Source organism: Ranitomeya variabilis, chromosome 4, assembly GCF_051348905.1.
Source record: "Ranitomeya variabilis isolate aRanVar5 chromosome 4, aRanVar5.hap1, whole genome shotgun sequence".
Taxonomy (NCBI): domain Eukaryota; kingdom Metazoa; phylum Chordata; class Amphibia; order Anura; family Dendrobatidae; genus Ranitomeya; species Ranitomeya variabilis.
Window position 1 is genome coordinate 413,657,982 of NC_135235.1, and position 19,583 is coordinate 413,677,564.

A 19,583-nucleotide genomic window follows, 5' to 3' on the forward strand; every position below is an offset into this window, starting at 1 on the left:
CGGTTCAGTTAGTGGAGGTCCCCTGCCTCGGCCGTTGCAGGGTTCCTGGAAGCGCCACAGTGGGTCCAGGGTGGACTGCACGACAGTGAGTGGGCAGATGGAGTGGTGTCCGGAGGATTACCATCTCCAGAGGAGGTAAGTATGTCTCCTTGGATCTGTGTGGTTCCTGGCATGTGCTGCCCGGCGTTCTGCTGGGACTCTAGGTGTTCCGGGTCCCGGCGGCGTTCGGGGCATGCCGGGTGACGCGGCCGGGGTGGTCCGGGGGCTCGACAGGTGACACGTCCTGGGCAGTCCTCTGACGCCATGGGCGTCCTCAGGTGAGGTTGCCATAGCGACGCGTCGGGGGCATCGGAACCAAAAATAGGGGGCGGGGGGTAGAATCCTCTATCACTCTCCAACCCCAGAACCTCCATCAGGACCTCCTTATGACATAGTTCCAGGACCTCCACCTCTACGGCAGCCTGCTATGAGGGGGATGACCGGGAAGGGGTTACTATGAACTTATCCTGCGGAACAGAAAAAAATTCTCATCTCAGTCCTGATGATATTAGACTATGCACCAAGTCACTATTGGTAATTTGTGACCAGGCTGGGTAGAAGGCAGACAGTCTACCCCCCCCCACGGGAACCGCCAGTCATTGGGATGGCTTCTTACACTCTTGCGATGAGCCTCCAAACATGAACCCTGTACCTCTTTTCTTCCTCTCATCTCACTTGGCTCGGTTCCTGGAAGGCTTCCTACATCTGAACCTTCTTCTGCTGAATGGACGCTGGTAGGAAGGGGTTGACAGACTGGGGAATTTCTTTTTATCGTCTCCTGCATTTTCCAGAAGCTTATCCTGGACCGGTCCAAAGAGGTACTCCCCTCACATGGGATGGAACAAAGCGTGGACCTGGCCTGAATATCCCCTGGCCAGCACTTTAGTCATAACGCCCTCCGAGCTGGTTTAGGAAGGCCCGCTGCTTTAGTTGCCATCCTGACTGAATCTGCTGAAGCATCGGACAAAAACACTGCGGCACCCTGAATCACCGGTAAGGCGCCTAGGATAGTCTCAGGAGAGGCTCCCCCTTTCAACTGAGTCTCCAGTTGGTCCAGCCAGACTATCATTGACCTGGCCATACAAGTGGATACCACTGCTGGCCTCAGGGATCCTGCCGACTTCTCCCATGCCCCTTTAAGGAAAGTGTGAGCCTTCCTATCCACAGGGTCCTTCAGGGTCCCAAGGTCCTCAAAGGGCAATGAAGACTTATTTGATGCATTGACCACTGCCGCATCAAGTTTTGGGGCTTTATCCCAAGTATTTACTACGGGGATCTCGAAGGGGTACCTTCGTTAAACGCCGGAGGCAAGGAGACCCTTTTTCCCAGCCTCTTCCATTCCCGGTGTACCAGGCTCTGAATTTTCTCATTTAAGGGAAAAACTGGATGGCTCCTTCAGGACTATCATTAATCTTAGAGCCCTAATTGAGTTTTTGGTAGTGCACCCCTTCAAGATAGAATCGATTGGTTCGGCAATAAAACTAATTTTTGAAAACTGTTTTATGGCAGTGTTGGATCTATAAGATGCATACTACCATGTGCCTATTCACACAGATCATCAGCGGTTCCTCAGGGTTCCAGTAATCATGGGGGGCGCAGTTCGACATTTCTAGTTTAGAGCTCTCCCTTTTGGCTTTGTGGTTGCCCCTCGTGTTTTTGCAAAGGTAGTTGCTGAGGTCATGGCCCACCTCCGTGAGACCGACATTCTGATTATTCCCTACTTGGTTGGATGACTTTCTTATTGTAGGCAGATCAGCAGATCATTATTTAGTTCAGATAGAGAGGGCAATGTCTACTCTGGAGCACTTGGCGTGGTTACTGAACATTTGTCTGGTACCGGAATTATCTGGACGTGTGAAAGAGGCCTAAATGTCGCTAACTTTTGTACAGACCACTATAGCCAGGAGACTGTAAGGCCACTATTTGGCCGTGAACTGCCATGGCAAACATTAGAAATACACAATCATGATCTCAGGGTGCCAAAGGGGATAAAGAGGAAGCGCCCACACTCTTTTAACCATTTATGTGATATAGTCATTATTGACAACAGCATCTAAGGGGTTAAACAGATATGGACCGTGCCAACACTGATCCTGGCTAATGCACCAAGTTGTCAGCTATAGTGTACAGCCAACAGCTGCTGGACTGTCACCCGTGTGGGGATGCTATTGTCTTATATCTCAGGTCAGTAAAAAAACTTATTGACGGTCATTAACCCCTTACTGACCTCCGCCGTACTGGTACTACGGAGGTCGGATCCCCTGCTTTGATGTGGGCTCCGGCGCTGAGCCCACATCAAAGCCGGGACATGTCAGCTGTTTTGAACAGCTGACATGTGCCCGCAATAGCGGCGGGTGGAATCGCGATTCACCCGCAGCTATTAACTAGTTAAATGCCGCTGTCAAACGCTGACAGCTTCATTTAATTACCGCTTCCGGCCATCGGGCCAGAAATCAGCGCACCGCCGAGCCCCATCACATGATTGGGGGTCAGCGATGCGTCGGCATGACATCCATAGGTCTCTTTGGGACCTCTATGGTTGTTGATGCTAGATTGCTATGAGCGCCACCCTGTGGTCGGCGCTCATAGCAATGCAGTAAATTTACTATATAAGGATGATCTGACGATCGCTCCTATGTAGCAGAGCCGATCAAGTTGTGCCAGCTTCTAGCCTCCCATGGAGGCTATTGATGCATGGCAAAAGTAAAAAGAAAATGTTTTAAAAAATATGAAAAAAAATATATCAAAGTTTCAATCGCCCCATTCAAAATAAAACAATAAAAAAACAACCCTACACATATTGGGTATCGCCGCATTCAGAATCGCCCGATCTATCAATAAAAAATAAGGAACCTGATCGCTAAATGGCGTAGCGAGAAAAAATTTGAAACGTCAGAATTACGTTTTTTTGGTCGCCATGACATTGTATTAAAATGTAATAATGGGCGATCAAAAGAATGTATCTGCACCAAAATAGTATCATTAAAAATGTCAGCTCGGCACGCAAAAAATAAGTCCTCACCTGACCCCAGATCACAAAAAGTGGAGACGCTATGGGTATTGGAAAATTGCGCAATTTTTTTTTTTTTTTTTTAGCAAAGTTTGGAATTTTTTTACCACTTAGATAAAGCATAACCTAGACACCTTTGGTGTCTATGAACTCGTATTGACCTGGAGAATCAAAAAAGTGGAATAAAACGCGATCAAAAAGACGAATGTAAATACAAATAGTAACACTGAAAACACCATCTTGTCCTGCAATAAACAAGACACCATACAGCTTCATTAGCAGAAAAATAAAGTTATAGCTCTCAGAAAAAAGCAACGCAAAAATAATTATTTATTTCTATAAAAGTTTTATTGTGTAAAAGCGCCAAAACATAACAAAATATAAATGTGGCATCGCTGTAATCGTACTGACCTGAAAAATAAAACGTATCAATTTTACCACGGAGAAAAAAAAAACTTCCTGAATTGCTGGATTTTGTTCATTCTGCCTCCACAAAAATCGGAATAGAAAGCAATCAAAAATTTAATGGTCCCGAAAATGGTACCAATAAAAAAGTTTGCTTGTCCCACAAAAAACAAGCCCTCACATGACTCTGTGGGCCGAAATATGGAAAAATTATAGCTCTGAAAATATGACGATGCAAAAACTTCTTCTTGCAAAGAAAAAGCATCTTATAGTGTGTGACGGAAGCCAAACATAAAAAAAGGATAAAAATCTGGTATCCCTGTAATCACACCGACCCGAAGAATAAAGTCGCCTAATCACTTATACCGCATGAGGAACGGCGTAAAAAATAAAACCAATTCTTCACCTGCTGTGGATTTGTTCATTCTGCCTCCCAAAGATCGCAGTAAGGCTCAGCACACATTTATCCTGCACTCTACACTGAGCACTTATACCGGGGTTTCCATGTAAATCACTGAAATACTTGATTCAGACAATACATGCCGGCAGAAGATTCCCTATAATGAGGCAGATGGACGCCATAGGACCTGTCATCCGGCGGTGTCCGTCTTTTTAGGCGTGCATAAAAACGCGGTCCACCATAGTTTTGTGCACCTCTGAAAGGAAGGACAAAGCTGAACAGAGGCCAGATGGAGTCCAGAGTAACTCTGCTGCCTCATTATAGTGAATGGATCCATCGGGGGTTTCATCTGTCACGTAGCTCGGAGATTTAGATGGAAATCCCAAAGTATGTGCTCAGCGTAGAGCACTGGATAAATGTTATCTCAAACGTTATGTAAAATCTTCCCATTAAAAGATTCAACTCAATCCACAAAAAAAGCAAGTCCATTCTCAGGTCCGTCATCTGTTAACCAAATATAGGAGGCTTCCATGTTATTGGTAGCACAAAGGCTCTGGAAAAGCAAAATGTCTCATTGTCCCCAAAAAGAAATTCAGCTAATTCTGCGCTCCCAAATCCAAATGCCCCCCTCCCTTCTGAGCCAAAGTGTGCATAAACCGCCTTTAGTGTTCACAGGGGTATAATTTCCAAAATGGGGTCACTTGGTGAGGGGTGAAGGATTCCTCTCTAGCACTTAGGGGGCTCTGTATATATAGTCCGCAAACTATGCTAGGAAAATCTGTGCTCCAGGAAGAAAATAGCGCTCCATCCCTACCGAGACTCTCCGTATGGCTAAGCAGTACTGTACAGCCACATATGGTGTATTTCTGTAGTCAGCAGAAATTGTGAGACAAATTCTGATGCCAATTTTACCCACTTCCTGTGTGAAAATGTTAAATCTTGGGCTAAAACAAAATTTTTGTGGTAAAAATCAAATTATTTTATTCGGTCTCCCATGACAGCACCACGAGACAGGGGATCCGCCCTTCAGGGACAGGAAACCTACCGATACAAAAGTGCGGCACCTCTCCTATGCATCTGTTGGTTTCCTGTCCCTGATGGGGAGCATGTTATTACAGATACCTGTGAGGATTCGATGGATCCCAGGCCTGGCCAGTCGGTTCAGTTAGTGGAGGTCCCCTGCCTCGGCCGTTGCAGGGTTCCTGGAAGCGCCACAGTGGGTCCAGGGTGGACTGCACGACAGTGAGTGGGCAGATGGAGTGGTGTCCGGAGGATTACCATCTCCAGAGGAGGTAAGTATGTCTCCTTGGATCTGTGTGGTTCCTGGCATGTGCTGCCCGGCGTTCTGCTGGGACTCTAGGTGTTCCGGGTCCCGGCGGCGTTCGGGGCATGCCGGGTGACGCGGCCGGGGTGGTCCGGGGGCTCGACAGGTGACACGTCCTGGGCAGTCCTCTGACGCCATGGGCGTCCTCAGGTGAGGTTGCCATAGCGACGCGTCGGGGGCATCGGAACCAAAAATAGGGGGCGGGGGGTAGAATCCTCTATCACTCTCCAACCCCAGAACCTCCATCAGGACCTCCTTATGACATAGTTCCAGGACCTCCACCTCTACGGCAGCCTGCTATGAGGGGGATGACCGGGAAGGGGTTACTATGAACTTATCCTGCGGAACAGAAAAAAATTCTCATCTTAGTCCTGATGATATTAGACTATGCACCAAGTCACTATTGGTAATTTGTGACCAGGCTGGGTAGAAGGCAGACAGTCTACCCCCCCCCACGGGAACCGCCAGTCATTGGGATGGCTTCTTACACTCTTGCGATGAGCCTCCAAACATGAACCCTGTACCTCTTTTCTTCCTCTCATCTCACTTGGCTCGGTTCCTGGAAGGCTTCCTACATCTGAACCTTCTTCTGCTGAATGGACGCTGGTAGGAAGGGGTTGACAGACTGGGGAATTTCTTTTTATCGTCTCCTGCATTTTCCAGAAGCTTATCCTGGACCGGTCCAAAGAGGTACTCCCCTCACATGGGATGGAACAAAGCGTGGACCTGGCCTGAATATCCCCTGGCCAGCACTTTAGTCATAACGCCCTCCGAGCTGGTTTAGGAAGGCCCGCTGCTTTAGTTGCCATCCTGACTGAATCTGCTGAAGCATCGGACAAAAACACTGCGGCACCCTGAATCACCGGTAAGGCGCCTAGGATAGTCTCAGGAGAGGCTCCCCCTTTCAACTGAGTCTCCAGTTGGTCCAGCCAGACTATCATTGACCTGGCCATACAAGTGGATACCACTGCTGGCCTCAGGGATCCTGCCGACTTCTCCCATGCCCCTTTAAGGAAAGTGTGAGCCTTCCTATCCACAGGGTCCTTCAGGGTCCCAAGGTCCTCAAAGGGCAATGAAGACTTATTTGATGCATTGACCACTGCCGCATCAAGTTTTGGGGCTTTATCCCAAGTATTTACTACGGGGATCTCGAAGGGGTACCTTCGTTAAACGCCGGAGGCAAGGAGACCCTTTTTCCCAGCCTCTTCCATTCCCGGTGTACCAGGCTCTGAATTTTCTCATTTAAGGGAAAAACTGGATGGCTCCTTCAGGACTATCATTAATCTTAGAGCCCTAATTGAGTTTTTGGTAGTGCACCCCTTCAAGATAGAATCGATTGGTTCGGCAATAAAACTAATTTTTGAAAACTGTTTTATGGCAGTGTTGGATCTATAAGATGCATACTACCATGTGCCTATTCACACAGATCATCAGCGGTTCCTCAGGGTTCCAGTAATCATGGGGGGCGCAGTTCGACATTTCTAGTTTAGAGCTCTCCCTTTTGGCTTTGTGGTTGCCCCTCGTGTTTTTGCAAAGGTAGTTGCTGAGGTCATGGCCCACCTCCGTGAGACCGACATTCTGATTATTCCCTACTTGGTTGGATGACTTTCTTATTGTAGGCAGATCAGCAGATCATTATTTAGTTCAGATAGAGAGGGCAATGTCTACTCTGGAGCACTTGGCGTGGTTACTGAACATTTGTCTGGTACCGGAATTATCTGGACGTGTGAAAGAGGCCTAAATGTCGCTAACTTTTGTACAGACCACTATAGCCAGGAGACTGTAAGGCCACTATTTGGCCGTGAACTGCCATGGCAAACATTAGAAATACACAATCATGATCTCAGGGTGCCAAAGGGGATAAAGAGGAAGCGCCCACACTCTTTTAACCATTTATGTGATATAGTCATTATTGACAACAGCATCTAAGGGGTTAAACAGATATGGACCGTGCCAACACTGATCCTGGCTAATGCACCAAGTTGTCAGCTATAGTGTACAGCCAACAGCTGCTGGACTGTCACCCGTGTGGGGATGCTATTGTCTTATATCTCAGGTCAGTAAAAAAACTTATTGACGGTCATTAACCCCTTACTGACCTCCGCCGTACTGGTACTACGGAGGTCGGATCCCCTGCTTTGATGTGGGCTCCGGCGCTGAGCCCACATCAAAGCCGGGACATGTCAGCTGTTTTGAACAGCTGACATGTGCCCGCAATAGCGGCGGGTGGAATCGCGATTCACCCGCAGCTATTAACTAGTTAAATGCCGCTGTCAAACGCTGACAGCTTCATTTAATTACCGCTTCCGGCCATCGGGCCAGAAATCAGCGCACCGCCGAGCCCCATCACATGATTGGGGGTCAGCGATGCGTCGGCATGACATCCATAGGTCTCTTTGGGACCTCTATGGTTGTTGATGCTAGATTGCTATGAGCGCCACCCTGTGGTCGGCGCTCATAGCAATGCAGTAAATTTACTATATAAGGATGATCTGACGATCGCTCCTATGTAGCAGAGCCGATCAAGTTGTGCCAGCTTCTAGCCTCCCATGGAGGCTATTGATGCATGGCAAAAGTAAAAAGAAAATGTTTTAAAAAATATGAAAAAAAATATATCAAAGTTTCAATCGCCCCATTCAAAATAAAACAATAAAAAAACAACCCTACACATATTGGGTATCGCCGCATTCAGAATCGCCCGATCTATCAATAAAAAATAAGGAACCTGATCGCTAAATGGCGTAGCGAGAAAAAATTTGAAACGTCAGAATTACGTTTTTTTGGTCGCCATGACATTGTATTAAAATGTAATAATGGGCGATCAAAAGAATGTATCTGCACCAAAATAGTATCATTAAAAATGTCAGCTCGGCACGCAAAAAATAAGTCCTCACCTGACCCCAGATCACAAAAAGTGGAGACGCTATGGGTATTGGAAAATTGCGCAATTTTTTTTTTTTTTTTTTAGCAAAGTTTGGAATTTTTTTACCACTTAGATAAAGCATAACCTAGACACCTTTGGTGTCTATGAACTCGTATTGACCTGGAGAATCAAAAAAGTGGAATAAAACGCGATCAAAAAGACGAATGTAAATACAAATAGTAACACTGAAAACACCATCTTGTCCTGCAATAAACAAGACACCATACAGCTTCATTAGCAGAAAAATAAAGTTATAGCTCTCAGAAAAAAGCAACGCAAAAATAATTATTTATTTCTATAAAAGTTTTATTGTGTAAAAGCGCCAAAACATAACAAAATATAAATGTGGCATCGCTGTAATCGTACTGACCTGAAAAATAAAACGTATCAATTTTACCACGGAGAAAAAAAAAACTTCCTGAATTGCTGGATTTTGTTCATTCTGCCTCCACAAAAATCGGAATAGAAAGCAATCAAAAATTTAATGGTCCCGAAAATGGTACCAATAAAAAAGTTTGCTTGTCCCACAAAAAACAAGCCCTCACATGACTCTGTGGGCCGAAATATGGAAAAATTATAGCTCTGAAAATATGACGATGCAAAAACTTCTTCTTGCAAAGAAAAAGCATCTTATAGTGTGTGACGGAAGCCAAACATAAAAAAAGGATAAAAATCTGGTATCCCTGTAATCACACCGACCCGAAGAATAAAGTCGCCTAATCACTTATACCGCATGAGGAACGGCGTAAAAAATAAAACCAATTCTTCACCTGCTGTGGATTTGTTCATTCTGCCTCCCAAAGATCGCAGTAAGGCTCAGCACACATTTATCCTGCACTCTACACTGAGCACTTATACCGGGGTTTCCATGTAAATCACTGAAATACTTGATTCAGACAATACATGCCGGCAGAAGATTCCCTATAATGAGGCAGATGGACGCCATAGGACCTGTCATCCGGCGGTGTCCGTCTTTTTAGGCGTGCATAAAAACGCGGTCCACCATAGTTTTGTGCACCTCTGAAAGGAAGGACAAAGCTGAACAGAGGCCAGATGGAGTCCAGAGTAACTCTGCTGCCTCATTATAGTGAATGGATCCATCGGGGGTTTCATCTGTCACGTAGCTCGGAGATTTAGATGGAAATCCCAAAGTATGTGCTCAGCGTAGAGCACTGGATAAATGTTATCTCAAACGTTATGTAAAATCTTCCCATTAAAAGATTCAACTCAATCCACAAAAAAAGCAAGTCCATTCTCAGGTCCGTCATCTGTTAACCAAATATAGGAGGCTTCCATGTTATTGGTAGCACAAAGGCTCTGGAAAAGCAAAATGTCTCATTGTCCCCAAAAAGAAATTCAGCTAATTCTGCGCTCCCAAATCCAAATGCCCCCCTCCCTTCTGAACCAAAGTGTGCATAAACCGCCTTTAGTGTTCACAGGGGTATAATTTCCAAAATGGGGTCACTTGGTGAGGGGTGAAGGATTCCTCTCTAGCACTTAGGGGGCTCTGTATATATAGTCCGCAAACTATGCTAGGAAAATCTGTGCTCCAGGAAGAAAATAGCGCTCCATCCCTACCGAGACTCTCCGTATGGCTAAGCAGTACTGTACAGCCACATATGGTGTATTTCTGTAGTCAGCAGAAATTGTGAGACAAATTCTGATGCCAATTTTACCCACTTCCTGTGTGAAAATGTTAAATCTTGGGCTAAAACAAAATTTTTGTGGTAAAAATCAAATTATTTTATTCGGTCTCCCATGACAGCACCACGAGACAGGGGATCCGCCCTTCAGGGACAGGAAACCTACCGATACAAAAGTGCGGCACCTCTCCTATGCATCTGTTGGTTTCCTGTCCCTGATGGGGAGCATGTTATTACAGATACCTGTGAGGATTCGATGGATCCCAGGCCTGGCCAGTCGGTTCAGTTAGTGGAGGTCCCCTGCCTCGGCCGTTGCAGGGTTCCTGGAAGCGCCACAGTGGGTCCAGGGTGGACTGCACGACAGTGAGTGGGCAGATGGAGTGGTGTCCGGAGGATTACCATCTCCAGAGGGCCAGTGCCAGAAGAGGTAAGTATGTCTCCTTGGATCTGTGTGGTTCCTGGCATGTGCTGCCCGGCGTTCTGCTGGGACTCTAGGTGTTCCGGGTCCCGGCGGCGTTCGGGGCATGCCGGGTGACGCGGCCGGGGTGGTCCGGGGGCTCGACAGGTGACACGTCCTGGGCAGTCCTCTGACGCCATGGGCGTCCTCAGGTGAGGTTGCCATAGCGACGCGTCGGGGGCATCGGAACCAAAAATAGGGGGCGGGGGGTAGAATCCTCTATCACTCTCCAACCCCAGAACCTCCATCAGGACCTCCTTATGACATAGTTCCAGGACCTCCACCTCTACGGCAGCCTGCTATGAGGGGGATGACCGGGAAGGGGTTACTATGAACTTATCCTGCGGAACAGAAAAAAATTCTCATCTCAGTCCTGATGATATTAGACTATGCACCAAGTCACTATTGGTAATTTGTGACCAGGCTGGGTAGAAGGCAGACAGTCTACCCCCCCCCACGGGAACCGCCAGTCATTGGGATGGCTTCTTACACTCTTGCGATGAGCCTCCAAACATGAACCCTGTACCTCTTTTCTTCCTCTCATCTCACTTGGCTCGGTTCCTGGAAGGCTTCCTACATCTGAACCTTCTTCTGCTGAATGGACGCTGGTAGGAAGGGGTTGACAGACTGGGGAATTTCTTTTTATCGTCTCCTGCATTTTCCAGAAGCTTATCCTGGACCGGTCCAAAGAGGTACTCCCCTCACATGGGATGGAACAAAGCGTGGACCTGGCCTGAATATCCCCTGGCCAGCACTTTAGTCATAACGCCCTCCGAGCTGGTTTAGGAAGGCCCGCTGCTTTAGTTGCCATCCTGACTGAATCTGCTGAAGCATCGGACAAAAACACTGCGGCACCCTGAATCACCGGTAAGGCGCCTAGGATAGTCTCAGGAGAGGCTCCCCCTTTCAACTGAGTCTCCAGTTGGTCCAGCCAGACTATCATTGACCTGGCCATACAAGTGGATACCACTGCTGGCCTCAGGGATCCTGCCGACTTCTCCCATGCCCCTTTAAGGAAAGTGTGAGCCTTCCTATCCACAGGGTCCTTCAGGGTCCCAAGGTCCTCAAAGGGCAATGAAGACTTATTTGATGCATTGACCACTGCCGCATCAAGTTTTGGGGCTTTATCCCAAGTATTTACTACGGGGATCTCGAAGGGGTACCTTCGTTAAACGCCGGAGGCAAGGAGACCCTTTTTCCCAGCCTCTTCCATTCCCGGTGTACCAGGCTCTGAATTTTCTCATTTAAGGGAAAAACTGGATGGCTCCTTCAGGACTATCATTAATCTTAGAGCCCTAATTGAGTTTTTGGTAGTGCACCCCTTCAAGATAGAATCGATTGGTTCGGCAATAAAACTAATTTTTGAAAACTGTTTTATGGCAGTGTTGGATCTATAAGATGCATACTACCATGTGCCTATTCACACAGATCATCAGCGGTTCCTCAGGGTTCCAGTAATCATGGGGGGCGCAGTTCGACATTTCTAGTTTAGAGCTCTCCCTTTTGGCTTTGTGGTTGCCCCTCGTGTTTTTGCAAAGGTAGTTGCTGAGGTCATGGCCCACCTCCGTGAGACCGACATTCTGATTATTCCCTACTTGGTTGGATGACTTTCTTATTGTAGGCAGATCAGCAGATCATTATTTAGTTCAGATAGAGAGGGCAATGTCTACTCTGGAGCACTTGGCGTGGTTACTGAACATTTGTCTGGTACCGGAATTATCTGGACGTGTGAAAGAGGCCTAAATGTCGCTAACTTTTGTACAGACCACTATAGCCAGGAGACTGTAAGGCCACTATTTGGCCGTGAACTGCCATGGCAAACATTAGAAATACACAATCATGATCTCAGGGTGCCAAAGGGGATAAAGAGGAAGCGCCCACACTCTTTTAACCATTTATGTGATATAGTCATTATTGACAACAGCATCTAAGGGGTTAAACAGATATGGACCGTGCCAACACTGATCCTGGCTAATGCACCAAGTTGTCAGCTATAGTGTACAGCCAACAGCTGCTGGACTGTCACCCGTGTGGGGATGCTATTGTCTTATATCTCAGGTCAGTAAAAAAACTTATTGACGGTCATTAACCCCTTACTGACCTCCGCCGTACTGGTACTACGGAGGTCGGATCCCCTGCTTTGATGTGGGCTCCGGCGCTGAGCCCACATCAAAGCTGGGACATGTCAGCTGTTTTGAACAGCTGACATGTGCCCGCAATAGCGGCGGGTGGAATCGCGATTCACCCGCAGCTATTAACTAGTTAAATGCCGCTGTCAAACGCTGACAGCTTCATTTAATTACCGCTTCCGGCCATCGGGCCAGAAATCAGCGCACCGCCGAGCCCCATCACATGATTGGGGGTCAGCGATGCGTCGGCATGACATCCTGAGGTCTCTTTGGGACCTCTATGGTTGTTGATGCTAGATTGCTATGAGCGCCACCCTGTGGTCGGCGCTCATAGCAATGCAGTAAATTTACTATATAAGGATGATCTGACGATCGCTCCTATGTAGCAGAGCCGATCAAGTTGTGCCAGCTTCTAGCCTCCCATGGAGGCTATTGATGCATGGCAAAAGTAAAAAGAAAATGTTTTAAAAAATATGAAAAAAAATATATCAAAGTTTCAATCGCCCCATTCAAAATAAAACAATAAAAAAACAACCCTACACATATTGGGTATCGCCGCATTCAGAATCGCCCGATCTATCAATAAAAAATAAGGAACCTGATCGCTAAATGGCGTAGCGAGAAAAAATTTGAAACGTCAGAATTACGTTTTTTTGGTCGCCATGACATTGTATTAAAATGTAATAATGGGCGATCAAAAGAATGTATCTGCACCAAAATAGTATCATTAAAAATGTCAGCTCGGCACGCAAAAAATAAGTCCTCACCTGACCCCAGATCACAAAAAGTGGAGACGCTATGGGTATTGGAAAATTGCGCAATTTTTTTTTTTTTTTTAGCAAAGTTTGGAATTTTTTTACCACTTAGATAAAGCATAACCTAGACACCTTTGGTGTCTATGAACTCGTATTGACCTGGAGAATCAAAAAAGTGGAATAAAACGCGATCAAAAAGACGAATGTAAATACAAATAGTAACACTGAAAACACCATCTTGTCCTGCAATAAACAAGACACCATACAGCTTCATTAGCAGAAAAATAAAGTTATAGCTCTCAGAAAAAAGCAACGCAAAAATAATTATTTATTTCTATAAAAGTTTTATTGTGTAAAAGCGCCAAAACATAACAAAATATAAATGTGGCATCGCTGTAATCGTACTGACCTGAAAAATAAAACTTATCAATTTTACCACGGAGAAAAAAAAAACTTCCTGAATTGCTGGATTTTGTTCATTCTGCCTCCACAAAAATCGGAATAGAAAGCAATCAAAAATTTAATGTTCCCGAAAATGGTACCAATAAAAAAGTTTGCTTGTCCCACAAAAAACAAGCCCTCACATGACTCTGTGGGCCGAAATATGGAAAAATTATAGCTCTGAAAATATGACGATGCAAAAACTTCTTCTTGCAAAGAAAAAGCATCTTATAGTGTGTGACGGAAGCCAAACATAAAAAAAGGATAAAAATCTGGTATCCCTGTAATCACACCGACCCGAAGAATAAAGTCGCCTAATCACTTATACCGCATGAGGAACGGCGTAAAAAATAAAACTAATTCTTCACCTGCTGTGGATTTGTTCATTCTGCCTCCCAAAGATCGCAGTAAGGCTCAGCACACATTTATCCTGCACTCTACACTGAGCACTTATACCGGGGTTTCCATGTAAATCACTGAAATACTTGATTCAGACAATACATGCCGGCAGAAGATTCCCTATAATGAGGCAGATGGACGCCATAGGACCTGTCATCCGGCGGTGTCCGTCTTTTTAGGCGTGCATAAAAACGCGGTCCACCATAGTTTTGTGCACCTCTGAAAGGAAGGACAAAGCTGAACAGAGGCCAGATGGAGTCCAGAGTAACTCTGCTGCCTCATTATAGTGAATGGATCCATCGGGGGTTTCATCTGTCACGTAGCTCGGAGATTTAGATGGAAATCCCAAAGTATGTGCTCAGCGTAGAGCACTGGATAAATGTTATCTCAAACGTTATGTAAAATCTTCCCATTAAAAGATTCAACTCAATCCACAAAAAAAGCAAGTCCATTCTCAGGTCCGTCATCTGTTAACCAAATATAGGAGGCTTCCATGTTATTGGTAGCACAAAGGCTCTGGAAAAGCAAAATGTCTCATTGTCCCCAAAAAGAAATTCAGCTAATTCTGCGCTCCCAAATCCAAATGCCCCCCTCCCTTCTGAGCCAAAGTGTGCATAAACCGCCTTTAGTGTTCACAGGGGTATAATTTCCAAAATGGGGTCACTTGGTGAGGGGTGAAGGATTCCTCTCTAGCACTTAGGGGGCTCTGTATATATAGTCCGCAAACTATGCTAGGAAAATCTGTGCTCCAGGAAGAAAATAGCGCTCCATCCCTACCGAGACTCTCCGTATGGCTAAGCAGTACTGTACAGCCACATATGGTGTATTTCTGTAGTCAGCAGAAATTGTGAGACAAATTCTGATGCCAATTTTACCCACTTCCTGTGTGAAAATGTTAAATCTTGGGCTAAAACAAAATTTTTGTGGTAAAAATCAAATTATTTTATTCGGTCTCCCATGACAGCACCACGAGACAGGGGATCCGCCCTTCAGGGACAGGAAACCTACCGATACAAAAGTGCGGCACCTCTCCTATGCATCTGTTGGTTTCCTGTCCCTGATGGGGAGCATGTTATTACAGATACCTGTGAGGATTCGATGGATCCCAGGCCTGGCCAGTCGGTTCAGTTAGTGGAGGTCCCCTGCCTCGGCCGGTGCAGGGTTCCTGGAAGCGCCACAGTGGGTCCAGGGTGGACTGCACGACAGTGAGTGGGCAGATGGAGTGGTGTCCGGAGGATTACCATCTCCAGAGGGCCAGTGCCAGAAGAGGTAAGTATGTCTCCTTGGATCTGTGTGGTTCCTGGCATGTGCTGCCCGGCGTTCTGCTGGGACTCTAGGTGTTCCGGGTCCCGGCGGCGTTCGGGGCATGCCGGGTGACGCGGCCGGGGTGGTCCGGGGGCTCGACAGGTGACACGTCCTGGGCAGTCCTCTGACGCCATGGGCGTCCTCAGGTGAGGTTGCCATAGCGACGCGTCGGGGGCATCGGAACCAAAAATAGGGGGCGGGGGGTAGAATCCTCTATCACTCTCCAACCCCAGAACCTCCATCAGGACCTCCTTATGACATAGTTCCAGGACCTCCACCTCTACGGCAGCCTGCTATGAGGGGGATGACCGGGAAGGGGTTACTATGAACTTATCCTGCGGAACAGAAAAAAATTCTCATCTCAGTCCTGATGATATTAGACTATGCACCAAGTCACTATTGGTAATTTGTGACCAGGCTGGGTAGAAGGCAGACAGTCTACCCCCCCCACGGGAACCGCCAGTCATTGGGATGGCTTCTTACACTCTTGCGATGAGCCTCCAAACATGAACCCTGTACCTCTTTTCTTCCTCTCATCTCACTTGGCTCGGTTCCTGGAAGGCTTCCTACATCTGAACCTTCTTCTGCTGAATGGACGCTGGTAGGAAGGGGTTGACAGACTGGGGAATTTCTTTTTATCGTCTCCTGCATTTTCCAGAAGCTTATCCTGGACCGGTCCAAAGAGGTACTCCCCTCACATGGGATGGAACAAAGCGTGGACCTGGCCTGAATATCCCCTGGCCAGCACTTTAGTCATAACGCCCTCCGAGCTGGTTTAGGAAGGCCCGCTGCTTTAGTTGCCATCCTGACTGAATCTGCTGAAGCATCGGACAAAAACACTGCGGCACCCTGAATCACCGGTAAGGCGCCTAGGATAGTCTCAGGAGAGGCTCCCCCTTTCAACTGAGTCTCCAGTTGGTCCAGCCAGACTATCATTGACCTGGCCATACAAGTGGATACCACTGCTGGCCTCAGGGATCCTGCCGACTTCTCCCATGCCCCTTTAAGGAAAGTGTGAGCCTTCCTATCCACAGGGTCCTTCAGGGTCCCAAGGTCCTCAAAGGGCAATGAAGACTTATTTGATGCATTGACCACTGCCGCATCAAGTTTTGGGGCTTTATCCCAAGTATTTACTACGGGGATCTCGAAGGGGTACCTTCGTTAAACGCCGGAGGCAAGGAGACCCTTTTTCCCAGCCTCTTCCATTCCCGGTGTACCAGGCTCTGAATTTTCTCATTTAAGGGAAAAACTGGATGGCTCCTTCAGGACTATCATTAATCTTAGAGCCCTAATTGAGTTTTTGGTAGTGCACCCCTTCAAGATAGAATCGATTGGTTCGGCAATAAAACTAATTTTTGAAAACTGTTTTATGGCAGTGTTGGATCTATAAGATGCATACTACCATGTGCCTATTCACACAGATCATCAGCGGTTCCTCAGGGTTCCAGTAATCATGGGGGGCGCAGTTCGACATTTCTAGTTTAGAGCTCTCCCTTTTGGCTTTGTGGTTGCCCCTCGTGTTTTTGCAAAGGTAGTTGCTGAGGTCATGGCCCACCTCCGTGAGACCGACATTCTGATTATTCCCTACTTGGTTGGATGACTTTCTTATTGTAGGCAGATCAGCAGATCATTATTTAGTTCAGATAGAGAGGGCAATGTCTACTCTGGAGCACTTGGCGTGGTTACTGAACATTTGTCTGGTACCGGAATTATCTGGACGTGTGAAAGAGGCCTAAATGTCGCTAACTTTTGTACAGACCACTATAGCCAGGAGACTGTAAGGCCACTATTTGGCCGTGAACTGCCATGGCAAACATTAGAAATACACAATCATGATCTCAGGGTGCCAAAGGGGATAAAGAGGAAGCGCCCACACTCTTTTAACCATTTATGTGATATAGTCATTATTGACAACAGCATCTAAGGGGTTAAACAGATATGGACCGTGCCAACACTGATCCTGGCTAATGCACCAAGTTGTCAGCTATAGTGTACAGCCAACAGCTGCTGGACTGTCACCCGTGTGGGGATGCTATTGTCTTATATCTCAGGTCAGTAAAAAAACTTATTGACGGTCATTAACCCCTTACTGACCTCCGCCGTACTGGTACTACGGAGGTCGGATCCCCTGCTTTGATGTGGGCTCCGGCGCTGAGCCCACATCAAAGCTGGGACATGTCAGCTGTTTTGAACAGCTGACATGTGCCCGCAATAGCGGCGGGTGGAATCGCGATTCACCCGCAGCTATTAACTAGTTAAATGCCGCTGTCAAACGCTGACAGCTTCATTTAATTACCGCTTCCGGCCATCGGGCCAGAAATCAGCGCACCGCCGAGCCCCATCACATGATTGGGGGTCAGCGATGCGTCGGCATGACATCCTGAGGTCTCTTTGAGACCTCTATGGTTGTTGATGCTAGATTGCTATGAGCGCCACCCTGTGGTCGGCGCTCATAGCAATGCAGTAAATTTACTATATAAGGATGATCTGACGATCGCTCCTATGTAGCAGAGCCGATCAAGTTGTGCCAGCTTCTAGCCTCCCATGGAGGCTATTGATGCATGGCAAAAGTAAAAAGAAAATGTTTTAAAAAATATGAAAAAAAATATATCAAAGTTTCAATCGCCCCATTCAAAATAAAACAATAAAAAAACAACCCTACACATATTGGGTATCGCCGCGTTCAGAATCGCCCGATCTATCAATAAAAAATAAGGAACCTGATCGCTAAATGGCGTAGCGAGAAAAAATTTGAAACGTTAGAATTACGTTTTTTTGGTCGCCATGACATTGTATTAAAATGTAATAATGGGCGATCAAAAGAATGTATCTGCACCAAAATAGTATCATTAAAAATGTCAGCTCGGCACGCAAAAAATAAGTCCTCACCTGACCCCAGATCACAAAAAGTGGAGACGCTATGGGTATTGGAAAATTGCGCAATTTTTTTTTTTTTTAGCAAAGTTTGGAATTTTTTTACCACTTAGATAAAGCATAACCTAGACACCTTTGGTGTCTATGAACTCGTATTGACCTGGAGAATCAAAAAAGTGGAATAAAACGCGATCAAAAAGACGAATGTAAATACAAATAGTAACACTGAAAACACCATCTTGTCCTGCAATAAACAAGACACCATACAGCTTCATTAGCAGAAAAATAAAGTTATAGCTCTCAGAAAAAAGCAACGCAAAAATAGTTATTTATTTCTATAAAAGTTTTATTGTGTAAAAGCGCCAAAACATAACAAAATATAAATGTGGCATCGCTGTAATCGTACTGACCTGAAAAATAAAACTTATCAATTTTACCACGGAGAAAAAAAAAACTTCCTGAATTGCTGGATTTTGTTCATTCTGCCTCCACAAAAATCGGAATAGAAAGCAATCAAAAATTTAATGTTCCCGAAAATGGTACCAATAAAAAAGTTTGCTTGTCCCACAAAAAACAAGCCCTCACATGACTCTGTGGGCCGAAATATGGAAAAATTATAGCTCTGAAAATATGACGATGCAAAAACTTCTTCTTGCAAAGAAAAAGCATCTTATAGTGTGTGACGGAAGCCAAACATAAAAAAAGGATAAAAATCTGGTATCCCTGTAATCACACCGACCCGAAGAATAAAGTCGCCTAATCACTTATACCGCATGAGGAACGGCGTAAAAAATAAAACCAATTCTTCACCTGCTGTGGATTTGTTCATTCTGCCTCCCAAAGATCGCAGTAAGGCTCAGCACACATTTATCCTGCACTCTACACTGAGCACTTATACCGGGGTTTCCATGTAAATCACTGAAATACTTGATTCAGACAATACATGCCGGCAGAAGATTCCCTATAATGAGGCAGATGGACGCCATAGGACCTGTCATCCGGCGGTGTCCGTCTTTTTAGGCGTGCATAAAAACGCGGTCCACCATAGTTTTGTGCACCTCTGAAAGGAAGGACAAAGCTGAACAGAGGCCAGATGGAGTCCAGAGTAACTCTGCTGCCTCATTATAGTGAATGGATCCATCGGGGGTTTCATCTGTCACGTAGCTCGGAGATTTAGATGGAAATCCCAAAGTATGTGCTCAGCGTAGAGCACTGGATAAATGTTATCTCAAACGTTATGTAAAATCTTCCCATTAAAAGATTCAACTCAATCCACAAAAAAAGCAAGTCCATTCTCAGGTCCGTCATCTGTTAACCAAATATAGGAGGCTTCCATGTTATTGGTAGCACAAAGGCTCTGGAAAAGCAAAATGTCTCATTGTCCCCAAAAAGAAATTCAGCTAATTCTGCGCTCCCAAATCCAAATGCCCCCCTCCCTTCTGAGCCAAAGTGTGCATAAACCGCCTTTAGTGTTCACAG